Source organism: Myiozetetes cayanensis, unplaced genomic scaffold (genome assembly GCF_022539395.1).
Source record: "Myiozetetes cayanensis isolate MyiCay16 unplaced genomic scaffold, myiCay2020 scf1, whole genome shotgun sequence".
In the NCBI taxonomy this organism is placed as follows: Eukaryota; Metazoa; Chordata; class Aves; order Passeriformes; family Tyrannidae; genus Myiozetetes; species Myiozetetes cayanensis.
This window is the reverse complement of record NW_026086604.1, coordinates 52275616-52293593: the sequence shown is the minus strand read 5'-3', so window position 1 is coordinate 52293593 and position 17978 is coordinate 52275616. Positions and strand designations below refer to the sequence as shown.

Sequence of the window (17978 nt, the reverse complement as noted above, 5' to 3'; positions counted from 1 at the left end):
AGTACTACTGAAGTTGAGCTTTGCTTTTCAAGTTTCCACAAAATTAGCACTGAAAATGTTTTGTGTGTCCGGTTATATTTCAAGATAAATGTAACACTAAAAATAATGTTACCCAATAAAATAAGGACTATTAAGTATGGCAGAAGTTACATGACCAGTGTAATTTGTGTACAAATGCATGTTATCATTATACCATCAGTAGCTTAAAGAAAATCTGCAAATCAAAAGCTCTGTGCTTGGGGCTTTATTTGCAGGAGATATTTTTCATACATGAGACAACTTTTTTTTTTTAATATATCTTAATCATCTGGAAACTATTAAGTCAAAGAAATACTGAGCATAATAATGAGCTCCTAGTACTTACTTGTTACTGTCCTTGTTTGTTATAAACAGAATCAGAAAGAATCAGAAAGCCACGGCCCACTATCTCTCTTATGCAGTCATACAATACTTTATTGTATGATGTGACTCTTTAGAAGCATGAAACTAAATAAAATCAGGTGTTTAGCTGGACTGCTTCATCTCTATCTTTATTCAAAAGTCAACAATAATTAAAAACCACGTATGAAATAAATAACTGGCAATTCCCCAAATCATGCCAGAAGAAAAATCATTGATGAGTCAAGCTCGTCTGTAAGTGGGACACAAAGTATGATTCATAAGTCATTGCTTCAGGTTTAATTCTTGAGAGAGAAAAAGCTCCATCAATATCGTAATACAGAAACTCAAACTCCGATTACAAAAATATAACAATAAATTCACTGTGTCTCTTCAGTTCTGAATAATTGCTATGTATGTTCACCACAAGGGTATAAAGCCACGACCAGTAACCCTCAGCTGCTCCTGCAGGCAGTGAAATCTCGCAGAGGACAGTGAGCATGTGGGACTGCATTCCTAAGTGGTCTTCTGCATAGCTGTGGGGCATAAGCTCCAGTGTCCACCCCAGGGCAAAGGGAATGAGACCTTTATGGCACAACTCAGTCATTGCCAATATCAAATTTTATAAAAGCACCTGAGATTCAGTAAAGCTGCTTAATTTGCCCCCTTTTTTTTTTATTTTTCAAATGTAGTGATTAGGTAAGTTGGACTACAACATTAGAAAAAGATGAGTCCAACGAGATTACAGCAGAGAACTAAGAGGTGCAAGAAGGATCAGCACTGCCACTTTAGGACAACAGATCAGATACTAAGCACTATGCCAAAAATTACTTCTGGGCCTCAGCTTTTATTGCAAATTGGGTTTTCAAGTACATTCCCTGTCCTCTGCACTGCATATTTATCTTATTTTTCTTTCCAATCCAACCCAAGTAATTCCATTTTAAGCCCAAAGGATATTTATCACAAGACTATTTTTAATATTTAAAGTATGGTAGAAAAAATAAAGAAGTCTAAATCTACAAAGAAACAAAAAATAAAGATCCAGGGGCCTTTTTCATTAAGGAGGAAATAAAATAATAAAAGCATCTAAGAAAACTCCTCCTTCAAAGTCCTGTATGACCTTGCTGTTCAATCACATCCTTCAAAGTGACCACTGAAAGAAATCTAAAGTAATATTCGTTTTCCCACATCTCTCATCACAGGCCAAATGACAGCTCTGACACTGGAAACAGACTGGCAAAATATTTTATTTCTCTTTAACCTCAGTTATGAAAATTATGAGAAATAAAAGAAAAACTAAAAAGCCATGCTGCTGTGGGACTCTTCATCATACATCATACTTGTACTGTAGAAAACATGCAATGAGATTAAACTTCTAAAATGTAGCTGGATTTAAATGTATACCACTTCACTTGCATTCTGAATTAACAGGCCTTTAAAGAAAGATTATCAAAGACACTCCAGTCACTGTGATGTGAAGACAGAACAAGTGAGCACGACCTTGAGTTTTCCCTTCGTATTTGGTGGCATTTCCTCTTTAGTATTTTTAAATCACCAAAACAGTGAGCACTAACAGGGACACTGGTGAACACAACATGCATTTAAACAGGGTGATGAAAATTACTTGAATGAATGTCTTTTGGTTTATGTGCTCATTTACATTCCCCTCAGGAGTAATATATTAGCAGTGTCACTGCTATGAACAAGTAAGTGACATATCAGTAACGACCATTTATTAATAAATACTTCACTCATTCCATGAGGTTAATCTTCATATGCACCCATGAGGCAGGAAATTATAGTCAGTATTTCCCATAGGGAACCTAAAGTCATGTTATAGACTGTCCTAGTCCATGCAGTGATTCAGGTGTCAAATCCATAAGTAATAAACCATAACAAACCCTGCCCCCTGATCCCACTTTCTAATCACCGAATTTTTCCCATCTGATAAAGAAAACTATAAGGATGATACTGTCTTGTCATAACTGAAATGTAAAACACTTATTAAAAGCTGTTAGAAGCTTAAAGCTAAACTTGCCATTAAAATAGAAAACAAAAAAAACCCTTCAAGATTTATCATCTGGTTTCCCCTTCATCTTCCAAGGATGTATGCGTGATAACTGTTACAGAGTTACTGCTCCCTCAGATTAACACAGATCTTTATTTGGAATAAAGATCTTTTATAAGGAACTTGAGAATATTTTCTCTGTCTAAATTTATTGACTTCTCTTTACCTGGCTCCTAGTTCTCATATACTCCCCAGAATGTGAACAGAATGGTTATGAGGAGATACTGCTACTGTTGCCAAGAAAAGGAAGACAAATATTGACTTTGGAGAAAAAAAAAAAGAGGGGAAAAAAAAAGAAGAGAAATGTTTTGCTGCACAACACAAATTTACTACTAATTTCCCTAGTTTGCTTCTAATAAAATTAATAAAGCAATGAGTAGGTAGACAATCTTCTACATCTACAAGAGTGTAGTGGTTGCCTTCAAAAAGGGAAATGTCTTCTGATACTCACAAATTGGAGGAGAATTACAAAAGTAGGATTCTATCCATATGCTAAATGCATAGTTCCAGTTCATCTATATTAGCTCAGTAAATGTTTCAAAGCTGACCAGGACACTGACTTAGAGAACTTCCTTTTAAAACTAGCAGGAATTGTATGAATAAATCCCTTAACAAGCTTTCAGATCTCCACCCATGAATTAAAAAAAAAAAAATTTGGCTGCAAATCCTGAAAGACTTCAAGGGCTCTGGAATTTCACCAGAAATACCCACAACATCTACATTTACTGTGTGCAGCAAAGCATTTCTGTTATCACCCAGAAACCAGGAGGTGAGAACTCGAGAAATAGTGAAGTTCTAATGAATTTTTAAAAGTCAGTTAGGAGCTCTGCATGGAGATTTGAACAAGTTCAGGGTTTTGTGCAGACTTCTTCCATCTCAATTGTCAACTGCTTGCTTGAATGTGTTGATGAGGAAATCCTCAGAGCATGCAGCAGCAGCAGCAGCCCGCTGCAGGAGCATCATTAGGAATGTTCAAAAAAAAAACCTTCGGTGCCTGAATAGTTCTTTCCTTTCCTCAAGTTCCTTAAGATAAAAGGAAATTAATGTGACAGGTTCTGGGGAGCACAGACAATGCAGCTTTTCTATACTATCCCACCCTAGAACACCCATTTGCTCATTTCTCAGCTGACTGAAGACCAGCTTCTTCTAGTACAGCTGCTTCCTCCTACAGGGAACGTTCATTTCCACTGTTGCTCTAACAATTAGAAGACAACACTTACACTCTAAGTACTACAGGCCTTTATACCACAGTATAGACACACAGTATCACCACCATAAATCCACCTCCACCATAAATTTCCAACTTAAAAGGCAGTACAGAGATCAGTCGTCACAAAGTCTGAACACAGCTCTCACAGCATATTCTTCCGTAAGAGCTGGGCCAATACAAATGTTATTAAAAGCAAAGGAATAGGGTCTGGAATAGCAATAGAAACATATATTCAGGTTATGAAAACCAAACAAGCAAATGTCACTCTTGAAAGAAAATATTAATTTAACTGTCTTCCACGTAGGCAAAAAAGCAACAAGTAACATATTCCTTGATAAAAAATACTTCTTGTAAACCTGAAAGCAAGACTAAACAGAAAATACAGGATTAAGCCCTCATGAGGAGCTTCAAATTACTTGAATTCTGAATCCTCACCTCGTTTTGTGGGGAGTTTCACTAAGTACAACAGGTGTGTGCTTTGTGCAAGGGTGTTTATAGGATCAAGACTCGACTTGCTGAGCCATTATTTTACTTGTGCTCAGGAATCACTCCAAAGCAAACATGAGAGAGTAGTGCTTAATACAGCAATACATGTTCAAAATTAATCAAATGCATAATCAGTTTTAAGCAATGAAATTTTGGACTTAACTGAATTTCAGAGGTCACCCAAGTTCAGCTCTACCCTTCAGCTGATCATCCAGAATTCTTTACTGCCTCTCTACTCATCAGTAGTGATGGATAGGTAACCTCAAAGTCACTATCACGCAGCTCAAGAGTCAAATGTTTATTTCAAAAGTAAGTATTTCCAGAATGAATTTAACATCATATATATTGTTGATAGTACAAATAAGCCAACAACACAGGAAGTCCTTGCTTTTCTGTTCTAAATATAACATTTTTCCACAAAGGGATATGTTTGCTCATATGTAAGAAAGTAGAATGAAAGTGGAGGTCCCTATCACTTCCACTTCCATGTACACAACAAAATGGGATCGAACAAATCTTATCTCCTAAAACAAATGTTCTGGAATCTCACATTCATTCTCCTGTCACAGGAGTCAAAATTATTTTCAGCTTTTAAACAAAAAATTATCTGGTGTTTATGAATGTGTACAACATTTTTAAGGATGGTACCAAGACCGTAAATCATCATCTTTTAAATTTTTGCTTTAAAACTACTTCTTATATTTTTCCATAATACTTCTTACTATGTACATATACAGTTTCTCTTGTGTCAATGTCAACAGGCCAGTATTTGATACAACTTTCTCCCAAAGCAAGCCAATCACAAAAAAAAAAATGCATGTGTCCATGATGCTTTATTTTACCTTCTCTTCATTTATGAATAATTCCTGAAATTTGAGCAATCCACCATAAGAAAGAGAAACAACCCCTAACAACAAGAATTTAATCTACCCAAAATCTTCCAGAAGGGTCTCCAGAGTACAGGACAGCCTAGCGTATCATGCAGCAGACTCCAAACCACTGAAGCAAGCGCAAGCTAGATCGGAAGAGTTAAATAAAGCAGCTAAAATTCAGCAGCACTGCAAGCTATTCCAGACTACGGTTACTATAACCTACACTGGGTGTCCTCTGCATAAGCACCAGTGTGACTTTGTGGACTGCTGAGACTCAGTCTGTTGCAACTGGCATAAGTTGCCACAGGCGAGTAATCACAAGAAACTGACCTTGGCAAAAGCACATTTTACACTTCACTGCTGTTCAACTGCGTTATACTAAAGAGAGAGCAAGTGAGCACAAGCAGAAGGGGGAGGGAGAGAGAACAAAAGGGGACAGACAGCATAAAAGTGAACGCAGCCATTTTCAGCTTTACCTGCATTTAGGATTTTAAGAGAGTGCATCACACCTCCAGCCGCACAACCTACACATGGTTACATCAACTCTGCATGGTATCATTTTTAAACCATCTGAGTCTGAGGGGATTTTTTTGGGGGGGAGGAGGAGAAAGAAAGGAGACTAAAGACTAAATTAGAAATTAGTATCTAAAAATAATTCTCCCAACATGGAGGGGGGGGAATATAGAAGACAATTACAACTTCACACTTTCCTACCACCGGATTACCGCGTACACAAGGATTTTTAAATTGTTCTTTCCTCCTGTTTGGCTACACCTGTTGAGAGTACATTTTTGAAGCATCAGCAACTAATAAAGCCTAAATATATTCCATGAGGTGTGAAGCAAGATGTCTTAGTCCTGATTTTTAAAGTTTCAGCTCAATCTTACCTTCAGAATCACTCTCAATAGCCCAGCAGCAATTTGCATGAACTAGCACAGCAAAATCCCCACCAGAGCACATACAGTTGTGTCTGGCCTTTCTCAACCATCTGTGGTCTCCACTGGTTTGGATCAGATATTTCCAGTTAAATATTTTTCTTAGTTTCTGCATTACTTTTCTTTGGTATTGATTACTGTATCTCCAAAGAAACAAGACCTAGCAGAGCAAGATGGCCCAGGATCCCATCATTAGTGCTAACTCACATCCTGCCCAGATTTCACAGCAAGTTTAACACAAGGATCTAACCTTGCAGGTATGCTGGGTTTCCAGGACATTTGTTGGTTGAACCAAAACATGAACAAGCTTCATACGAGTTCCAAAATACCAAACCACTCTCCACTTGGGAAGTGTACAAGGTACGCAACCCTAGACAAAATAAAATGAGGCTACCTACATGCATTTTACATCTGCTTCCTTACCACTCTTAGGTCAGTGACCCAAGGACTCCATGCAGCTGCTCTTCCAGATCTTGAAGTTTGCTTTTCTCCTATGCAGACAGTTTCTCTATTCCTCATCTGGTTCCAGGATTAACACCCAAGCCTTTCACATCTCTTGTCTTCACGAAGTCTCTACTCCTCTAATAGAACTTCTCTTTCTCCATTTCAGTCCTCTAAATGTCATTACTACGAGTAAGCAGGAGTGGCCTTTTTTGGACACAGCCATGTTGTTCCCTTGAACCATTCCCATCTGACAGAGTCTCCTCATGGTTTAATGACCACCACTGTCACTGGCCAGGGAGATGCAAGACTCAGCCCTGACAGCAGATGGCCGATTCACACACTCTGACGTTCAGCAATCCAACAATGATAGGATCACGCTCAGCCTATAAATTATGAAAGCAGCAATTCTATGAAGCATGACCTAAAATTTCAAGGGACTGAAGTATTTCTGAGTCTGAACTTTAGATCTGGGTCAAAAAGCTGTGAATCTGAAGAATTTTAATCATCTCATCAGACTGTAGTTCTCTCTCACACAAAAGTATGATGTCTGGAAGGCCCACAGGCATGTTTCCTGACACCAAGGTAGGACTCCGTCTCAGAGGGTAAGATGGGCCACCAAAACACTCACTGCTTCTGTGCAGGGTGTAAGAAACTCTACGAGGGTCTAGACAGAGAGCAAACTGATGTCGGTCACATTTTTCTGACTGTGCAATTGAGCACAGAATAGAATTATTAAAATTTTTATTTACTAAGTCTTACAATAACTAGAAAAAGATAAAACTGAAAAAGCACACTAGTTCTATAGCAATTACTGTGGGCCTTCAGGTTGGCCATGCCATGGTCACCATTTCTCACAACGATGCACAGTAAAAGGAAGAAAATGGTGACAAAAATTAGATACCTGAAAGGTTACTCACATCCACAGGAAGAGTGAATCTTTGTTTATGCTAGCCCAAAAATAAGCATATCTTTATACTACACAAGAGCACCCTCAGCTGAAAGCAAGAATTTGACATCTCTTACTTCTTAAGTGCATATCCTGAATAGTTTACTGAATTAGTCTCTGTCTGTGCAGCTCCTTCTGTCTCTCCCAAACCACACTGTATTTTAAATGTATGTGTCAATCTATGCTGCTTAAGCCATTTGATGTAATAGTTCACTGACTAGGATCTCATTTTCAAGTAATTCTTCTCATGAGGTAGAACAGAAACATTAATTGGGTCTTCCATATCCATGCAAGTAATTACCAATATGCTGGCTACTGTAGGCATCTCATTTCTCTCCCTTCTTCCTTCTCTACCTCTTTCACCTAAGAATTGCTTGAAACAAGTATATTTCCACAAAATACACAAGGGTTGACAAGTCAAAATCTTCCAACATCTAAAAATTACTAGAAAGGTTTAGTTACAGCTACAAATATGGATATGTATCTATACAAACACATCAACATCTCAAATATGATGTTGTGGTACAGTATGGCTGAAATGCTATTAGAATGTGATTAATTTGACCAAACTATTCCTCTACTGGCAAAAGATTAGCTTGTTTGAACCATATTTACCTTTCTCGAAGTGTTTCAGAAAGAAGTCTTGTCTAGTTTAAGTTCATCCAATACAACATAATGATATCCTTGAAGTCCAGAGAGTCTGAGGATTCTTCCTTTTCCTTCTAGTTTTGAATATTGAGTGTGATCTACAATAAAAAGAAAGTGGGGGAAAAGTTTGGCAAGTAATTCTTTATCTTCTCAGTGGGTCAGTATTTTCAAAACCCTTACTGAACACAGCTGTGACTCCAGAAGTTCATTCAATCAATCAATCAATCAATCAATCAATCAACCACTACCTGGTTTCCAGAAAGAATTCAAAGCATATTTATATCTCCATGTCAGATATTCTATCTCTCTCTTCACTGTCTTAAACACAAAGATATTAGAGTGAAAGGTCTGATTTCTTATTATTATTAAAAAACAAAAACAAACCAAAAAACCAAACCTGCAATGTACAGTTTCCATTTTCTGCTATAAATTTAAACTTACCATCGGGGAATTAGTAACTTTTTGTTTGAACCTATCTAAGAGAAAAGTTACAGTTTCTGTGCTGTGAAGTGGTAATACACTTCACAAAACCTGTACCAAGCCCTGAAACAGAAGTAAAACCATGAAAAACATGAAAAACAAAAACCCCTTCTCCTATTAGACACTTCAATTGTTCAACAGCTACTGGTGAATAAGTTTAGGCAAGTCCTCACCAACTTTATTGAATAAACATGTTTTAGTCTAGAAACAGCTGTGAAAAGTTCAGCAAATTTTATCCTCTGCACTGTTCTGCTACCTCTGGGATTTCCATTTTTCTAAAGAACATCACTTTTTCTGGATAGCACGTTGAGCCTGTTAATTTGCAGATACTCATGCAGTATAGTATCAGCTCAATCTTTCTAGCTCTTTCAGTAACAGCAAGCAAACTCACAAAAGCTTTGCCTCAGATTTCACAGGCATGTGTGTGCCTCTCTCTCAGTACCCAGGCTGACGTGCCAATATGTAGGATTAAACTTTTTCCAAGGTTGAATAAGCCACCATCTGTCTATCTTGTGTGGTGCTGTGCGCCATCCGGGAGACTTGTCCCTTAGAGCATGTTTCTACCATATGTCACTCCTGAGTGATCAGTTATGCCAAGACATTTGGGAAAAAATGACTAAGTCGAGCTGGAAAACCCTTTCCGAATTCCAGAGGAGGTTTGCCAAGCCTGTATTTGCAAATAACGTCGCATCCACCAGTTTTTGCATATACTGTATGTAACAGTAAATAACTCTTGCCCAAAGGGACATACATGATGTACCTGCCCTCCACTGTCCAGAACTCATGTACTTATCTTAATAAGGCAAGAGATTCATGTATGATGCATATTCAGGAAAAAATATAGGAATTTTTACAGTAACTTCTATGATTGCTAACTTAAGAAAGGAAAAAAACAGATGTAAAGAATATATTCCAAGAAAGACTCTACTTGTTATTTTAAAGCCACAACAAACCAGTAATTTCTTTCAAAATACTCAACTAAAATTACCTCAGGCAACCGAATGCAGGGCTTTTTCCTAATAATAACCATCTAAAGAGCTCACCTGCATGCAAAGTGATCAATTTAAACTAAATGTTAAAACTGCTGATGTAGTTCATGCAATTAGAATTTGTCTAATAAAGAACATGACTCTATCCTATTTTAGATTTAAAGGACCATTTTATGTTCCAATTCCTCAATTATTAAATTAAAACTCAAGCCAGCTTCACTCTTATGGCCAGCTCAAGGCTGTTCATTTACATAACTGACTTTCAAGGGCACTTGGTTATGCAGCAATTAATACCAGCAAAAAATCTATCAGATCTGCTACCTAACGTTAAGGAAGACATTCTTGAGAACATTAAAAGAAGAGAGAAATTAGTAAGTCATGATCACAGCCTACGTGAGTAAGTTTAACATTGAAAGAAAATCTATCCTAAGGGCAACAGAAGTATTAAATATCAGAAGACAAATTATAGGAATCATTCTGTTTAGTGACAAAGTAAGATGAGGAGTGGTACTAAAGTCCAAGAGGAAACACAGTCCTTTGTGTTTTGCCTTCAGAATTTGGACAGCCATTGAAAAAGAGGAAGACAATTCACTACGGAGATTTGTAGAACAAAACACAAAAAAAAGTAGAAAAAGTTCATGATAGACAAAAAAAAACTGAAAAAAGGTGATTATAAGAGGAAAATTAGGTAAATTATCACATCAGAATGGAATATGATTTATTTTTTGATGTATCTAATTTAAACCAACTCCCTATGCACAAAGAACAAAACTTGCAACATGAGGATGTTTCAGTCAGGCAACTAGTAACAAACTGATCTGTGAAGGAAAGAAAGCCTCATACTGCAACTTGGACGTGCTGAATGGAAAGAAGAGAGGAAAACAAATATAGAACAGTTAGGCAAATTTGGACTACTTGTCTACGTAATACCTAATGATTTTGAAGCCAACATATTTTTTTAAAGGCTCAGCTCCTTCCTGTCCCACTCTGACAGCCTGAGGCATTCACAATGCTCAGCCAAGGCAGACTGGAGATGCTGGTTCTACAGCACCAACTTTCTGCTAACCCTTCCTATCCCAAAGAGAAAGCTCTAGGCTAACGTGCACCTGCGCTAACGTTCTCCTTGCATCTGTTTACAGGTCCAAATAATGTTCCCTTTAGGATGAAATATGATCTAGGTATATGACTGACCAACTCAGAGAGTTGCAAATGGGGACAAGAGAGGAGAAGGCAAATTCATCAAAGCTGCCAATTAAGAAAATTCTTATTCTGGGTAAGAATTTGCGCTGTGAAACTGGTCAACAGCTTCCTCACAAAAGGAGCAGCTAGGTAGCTTCTGCACTGTCACCCCTTGCCAGAACTACAGCAGAAACAATAGTTTCACCTACAACAGGCATCATGAAGATCCACACATATCTATAAGGAAAAACTATGTGGTAACATAAAGGGAGAAAACATTAAAACATAGAGAAGCATGAAATCTTTTCTTTCCCTGTATGTTCAGCTTGAGGAGGGCTCAGGATCTGTCCCCCGTTTGTCCCACACTAGTGCAGACATACAAACAGTAATCCCATCAATCTTCAGAGATATGATATTTTTTAATTTGGTTTAATCACTGGGAGTTCCTTGGAAATTCTTGGCACACACACGCTGTGTGTTCTTTTGTGTTGCACTTCAAACATGTACTAACTAAGCCTCAACACCTTCTGTCATTCTCACAAACTTTTTAGGGAACTCTCCATGCTGCTGGAATTCATAAGCTCAGGATTCCGACAATCACATGCAAACCCATTTCTCTAAGAAAAAATTCACTCTGTGACACAACTAAATATTTCTGTTATATAAACGCAAAACTTAACGGAAACATCTGCTGATAAATATAAGACTAGAACACGTCAAAGGCAGCAACACTGAAATGTATTTCCACAGAAAACCTCATGTAGCAGGGATGACTTCAGAGACAGTGTTTACAGACAAGAAGGGCTCTTCAAGCACAAGGTCAAACCAGAAGACTTGTTATGTTCTCTGAGCCATCCATCTACAGGGTATTTCATGTTTTCCCACAATCATTCACCACAGTTCATTCCCCAGTGGAGACTCTGGGCCCTACTTCACAAGAGTATTTTTTTCAGTGGCCAAGACATAAGGGAGAAAATACACGCTGGTGGGAAGCTATCAAATGTCACTGAAAACTGCAAAGATGCCGGTCCTCTAATAAAAAAGTGCACTCTGAAAGCACTATGGTACTGCAACATAGAAAGAGTTTGTTTTGCAAAAGTCCTAATGCAACGCTAAAACAAAGCACAGTGTCTTCTCCTATGAATAGTCAGCATTCACAAACCAACTAAAGCAATCTCTACATGCAATGTAAAAGTAGCTTGGAGTCACCTTTGCTAGGGGTGGAAAAAGAGGGATTGTTGGATGGAGGGTGGGGGTAAGGCTTGCTTTTTCCAAGCACAGAGATAAAGCAGTTTTCCTCACGTAGCTTTCCTCTTCTTTACTTCCCCCCTCCTCCACACAAAACCCAAGAAAAGCTGCCATTGCTTTAGGTCAAAGGAAAAACAGGCCCAGCTGCCGTAAGCCAAACAACGTACAGGTTTGCTATCTCCCCTGCTGTTTTGGCTCGAGCTCTTCAGACTGGAAAATTCAGAAGCACGATCTCCCAAGCTCTATAAATGCCAGAACCATCTAAGAGGAAAATAGGACAAGGCCACCCCCAGGCAAGTTTGTACTAAAATCTGCTGGCTGCAAGGCAAAAATACAGTAAACATCGCATAGGGACAGACTGCTCCTTGGAAAATATTCCACAAGAACAATATAGCTTCCAAAGAAAGGCTGCGCTAAAGGGACTTCTGGAGGGGAAAAAAAATGCAATGTTTTAAAATCCTTGCGAGGAGTTAGCAAGCTAATGGCACACTCAACAACAAATTGTTTGACAGGCAATATGCTTTTGACATTAATCCAAAGAAGAAATGTAAAAGCAACATTGAATGTTCTCTACAAAGTGGTAACAAATTTGGTATCCTAGAATAGTTCTGCAGTTCACTAAGGAAATTTTGCTTTTGTCTTGACAATTGATTACATGGAATAAAACAAGTAAAAATAAGCAATTAAATCATCAATATCATCATCTTGTCCTTCCAGGAAGAACAATTTAGGTTAAATTTTTGCAGTCCTTGAGAGCTGAACTTTGCAACTGATTACTGTACGTTTTAATGTGCTCTATACTGACTCAACCTTGAAAAACAAGCCAAAAACAGAAGTTGAAACATCCTTTTTCCTGTGTAGCTCCAATTTGCAGTAGCAAGAAGCTAAACAACATGCTCTCCACCAGATGGCTGAAATAAAAAGAACACTCCTTCTGATTAATTAGGAAACAAATGAATCTGCTGTTAGCACAACAAGTTACCATCAGGAAACCTGGGTTCCCATTAAACTTTGATATTTGTTCTTTCTCTGCAACTGTGTTCAAGACCATCCTCAGATTTGTCTCTCGTTTCAGAAGCAAAACATTACACACCAGTCCATCACACACAGGCATCACACCAGCCATTGCACAACCTAAAAGAGTATTGGCCCTTTTCACAAACAACCTACATTACCAACTTCCTAAAAGAGAAAGTGTCCATCAGAATAGAAACAAACGAAGGTCACCTAGTGCTGTGAGGAGAGTCAGTAGGTAAAACCACACATTCCCTGTCAGGATTCAGTGAGCAATGGAGGCTCACGCATGCACACCTCAGTTCTCCAACTGGTCCAGGAAATGGAAATCCCCAGACCAGCTACAGTACAAGGAGCAAAGACGTGACAGCCAAAGCAACAGGGACCAGCCCGTGGTTCCCTAATGAGGCTGCAAAGATTGTCAACATCTCAAGTGAAGGTTCAGAATACAGTGCAGGCACTGGGGATGGAAGAGGGTGAAGGCATAAAACAAACAGAACTTATACAAAAGACATGCAAGTGCCTGCACTTCGAACATGAACATAATGTATGCTGCTACTAAGTGACTCTGGTAAGAAGGAAACTGAGCTTACCGGACCCAGTAAGGTGCAGATAAAAGCTCTTGGTGTTGTCATTATTCCTCTGCTTTCAACGGAATTCCTGCTGTTTCAGGAAGGTACAGTGCGAGCTCCAAAATTAGGAAAGGCATATGCAAGAAAACCATGCCCTGTTGCTAAGATGACAATACTGAGGCAGAGAGTCCCTTGCTTTCTTTGCATGAACAACTGCTTTTTTGCACCAAACCTGGGACTCCATATTGTCAGAAAGTGGACTCATGTCAAATTTCAGCAAACACAATAGTCTTTGGCACAGTGTTTTAAGAAGACCCACCTCTCTTCTGTTTGCTTATATTCTACTTGATGCCTCCTCTAAGACCCATGTTGAAAGAGACAATGAACAACAGAACCTGTGCAGGTTCTCCCCACCACTCACAATACTGCAGACCTCAAGAATATCCTCCAATGTCTCTTCCTCACAGGATAAAGAATCTCTGTTTCCCGTGTACATAAGCCTCTCTGTATCTCTTAAAACTGATGCTTTTTTTTTTCCAAATTTTTCTCATCTCACCATATTATTTTTGAGCTGAGGAGACCTGAACTGCACATGATACAAGATGCTGGTGAGCCACGAACTTACACAGTGGCAACAAGGATGCCACCTCCTTTATTCTCTATTCCTTTATTAGTATTTCTTAGCACTGGATTTGCTTTTCTGATCAGTGTAGAGTAGTGAGCTCCTGTTTTACACTGCTGTTTATCATAACCTGGTAACTGACTCACTCATGGTAACAGTTAGCTCAAAGCTCATCGTTTTTTAGCAGAATCACAGGGGTTTTTTTCCCTATGTAGACCACTTGGCATTTATCTGCACTGAATTTTAGCTGCCCTTCCACCACTCAGTCACACAGCCATGTCAGGCACTACTCCAATTCTTCATGGTTCACTTCAACCTTACTACCATGAGCAGGTGAGTATCATCAGCACCCTTTCTCACTTCATCGAGGAGCCCCTTTTCAGTATACTTTTTATATGATGAATGCATCACCCAGTCCAACTACTCTGGTGACTGTCAAAAGGGACCACTTATTTTTCCCTTATTCTTCCCATCTTTTACCCACATATTAGCCCATGACATGACCCTCCTTCTTCGTACACAGCTGCTTGGTTTTTTTCTGGTACAGAATGTTGTCAAATACCTCTGAAGGGCATCCAGATCTTTCTTATTCACCTGCACATTCAGCCTCTCAGACAGCTTCAGTTACTTTGAAAGGTGGTATTTCCCTTTGTAAAAGAAAAGTTGACTCTTCCTGCAGAGCTTGTATTTGTTCCAGTAACACATTTGTAAAAACTGCATTCTGAAGTAGATATTATCCTTGTAATAGATAAATTCTGCATCTTTGCCGACAAGATATTAGGGAACAAAGGAATGTCATTTTGACTTTAAAAAAAAAAAAAACCACAAAAAAAAAACACAAAAAAACACCACAAACCATGAGCACTTGCTTATTTTGAAGCTGAACATCCAGGGAATTTAAGGTACCACCAACCTATCCCTTTTATATGTGGCTGAATATATAACTAAGAAGTGGCACAAGCAGAGTAATAACAATTTCTCCTCTTGTAACTCCTCATTAAAGACAAGACTTTATTCAATTTTATAACTATTTTAAATCTGAGGATCAGAAAGTAATATTAAAACAAATTTAAAATATTTTCCTGCTGTCTGCCAGATGTGTAGGACTGCCAGCAACTGCATAGCCTCAGAAAATATCCTGAGTCAGCAAGTTACAGCTTCTCCCAAGTTTTCTCCTTGATCTTACTCAAAGTGCTACTATTCTTTACTAGATTAATACACTAATATCCATCGCCCTATTGGCTCATTTTTGCTGATCATTAAGTTAATGGTGCAGGAAATCATGTCTTTCCAATCTCCCATCCTAGCTGTTTCCCGCTAAGCCCACCACAGAGGGTGTGGGTACACCCACCTGAATTCTGAAAAGATATGACAAGGATTTGTAGGAGTTAGCGATGGGAAGCTGATTCCACTTACTCCCATGTGTTCCTGCATTAACAGCAGCCACAGCCCAACCCTTAAATTTATTGTCTGAAACCTGCAATGACTCCTCTCATTACAATTCTCTCCTAACATTTATCCCAGTACTATCTGTAACACCCTCAGCTTCTTTGATATCACCACTTCCAGACCCTTTGTACTTGGATCATTAGTGTGAACAGTGGTCAGAAACTCTGAAGAGCATAGGACACAAGTTGGGTGCTGGCACTCTCAATTTACATTACATCTCACACCAAATATCAAGTTTACTATCAAGGTAAAAAGACCTAAAAAACAGCACAAAGAAAAATTTCAACAAAGTGTGGCTTCATCATTAAGATCTCTCTTTATTTGAACTTTCTTGTTGGTTTCATTATACAGAACGGCAGAAAGCTCTGTAAACACATTTGCTTAGTTTCCATGTCAGTTGCCAAATTTCCATCCTGCGGAACCAATTTTAAATAGAAATAAGTGTCTCTTCCCATCCTCTGTTCCTTGGTGTCATTCTTATTAAGGATACAGAGTAATAAATGAATGGAAATGAACTAGTCACAGTGGGGTTCAAATCCAAATGTTAACTTTTTTATAATTGCAAAAAAAATTCAGATTACTTGGATCCATAAGTGAGTCTTTTTTTGCAGCTATGGAAAGTTTTTAAACGGAAGGCTGCCAACAATGACTTTGTTATAAACTGGAGTTCAGAGTTATTTTTATGGAATTTTGTCTCAGTAACTTTTAGCTCAGCAGTTCTCATGAAAATATTTCCAAACCACTAACTTGGCTAAATATTTCCAGTAAAGCAAAATAATCCCCAGCTCCTAAATACAACTCTACTTGGTTTTTTTTAACTTCACTTTATCCCTCAGAAAACTAGTACAGCTTTAAAAATGGGAAAGACAAAGAGGGGAGAAAGGAGACCAAAAAAATCAAAGAACCTCAAGCAGCTTCTCATATCTCTGGGTCATAGCAGATGCAGGACTAGAAATGGAGATGAGATATTGGAAATGATCTCCTACATATACACAGGTATTAATAGCAAAGGCAAATAAACAAGAATGAACACTGTAATATGAAATACCACAGTACTTGCCTAGCAGAACGATCTCAAATAGATTCAGCCATTGTTAGCCCATGCTCACAGCCAGAATTTCCACACTGACATAAAGAACCTCATAAATGGAAAAGAAAATCTGATGGGCTTTGTATTACCGTTTTGTTTAGCTTTATCGAAGAGGGAGTGCAAAGGAATCATTTATTATAACCCTTTTCATATCTGTCAGATGTTGCATGTTTTATGTAACTATAACACATTTGTCAAACTCTTCCTACCTACCCATATGCTAGGGAAAAGCTCAAACTGTGCAAGAGAAACCTTCCTTCACAAAGTAAATTTCCTCCTAGAGGAACTGTGAGTTGCACCTAGGGCTCCCAGATCTCCACACTCCGCTCTCACCGCAAGGACTGATACTTCTGCATCTTTACAGAGAGGGTAATCAGGCATTGGAATGGGCTGCCCAGGGAAGTGGTGGATTCTCTGTCCCTGTCCCTGGAGGTTTTTAAGATGAGACTGGATGTGGCACTTAGTGCCACGATCTAGTAACCATGGTGGTAGTGGATCAAGGGTTGGACTTGATGATCTCGGACATCCTTTCCAACCCAGCTGATTCTATGATTCCATAACCTAGAACTTACATATCTGCCTCCCTGGGAAGCAGAACTATCCATCCTGCACTTTACACATGGCAAGACAGCAGTTGCATTGGATCATTTCACATACCAGACTGCTGCACAGATGCAGCACAACCAAAGCAAGCCCTCATCCATGCATCTACCATGGTTTATTCAGAATGTAAGTGCCAGATGTGTTTGCACAACTGGCCAATATGTTACCGTCGCTAGTGATGCTAGTCAGGCCCATGACACGAAGCAGAATAAAAGGACACTGACACCCATGACCCCACCACAGACTCAAGGGTAGTCAGCTGGGCATTAGAGATCACCCCAGGGGCCTGTCCACACAAGATGCACTGTTCTGCTTGCAGCAACTCTTGATCTTTCACCTTGAGGAGAAGAGGCTCTCACCTCTGATCTTGAATTCAAATCTCATTCACCGTATGTAAAAGAGTAGTCCAGGTGCAGAAGAACGGTAGGAGGTTGTTCCAGGCAGCCAAGAAGGACCTTCCTTCTTGGTTCATCCTTAAAATGTATTTTAGAATGTAGGATTTTAGAAACAGATTTGCAGAGCAAACTGGTAATGCATTTCGTTCATCACAGCCTTCACCTGCAATCTACCTATACAATTTAAAAATGTTTTCAACTAAAAACATTTGCTAATTAAATGCTTCACATCAACGCCAAACAGTTCTGTAATCTTGGCAAATATGTGCCACAAGCAGCCCTCACAATACAACCTCACTATCAGATTCAGATTCTTTAGCTGGTTCAACTCTGAAAGCGAGCACGAAATA

General features: G+C 38.7%; 1 protein-coding gene across 3 annotated transcripts in view; it reads right to left on the bottom strand.

The window, feature by feature from the left end:
* The window catches only part of LDLRAD4 (low density lipoprotein receptor class A domain containing 4), a 281846-nt gene that overhangs the window by 232337 nt on the left and 31531 nt on the right, over positions 1-17978 (bottom strand). For 2 of the 3 annotated variants that reach the window (XM_050306900.1, XM_050306923.1), the window contains exon 2: positions 7955-8085. The gene's annotated coding sequence lies outside the window, so the exon portion shown is untranslated. Of the gene's footprint in view, positions 1-7954; positions 8086-17978 lie in introns of those variants that run through there. The other variant, XM_050306906.1, reaches the window with a different exon arrangement.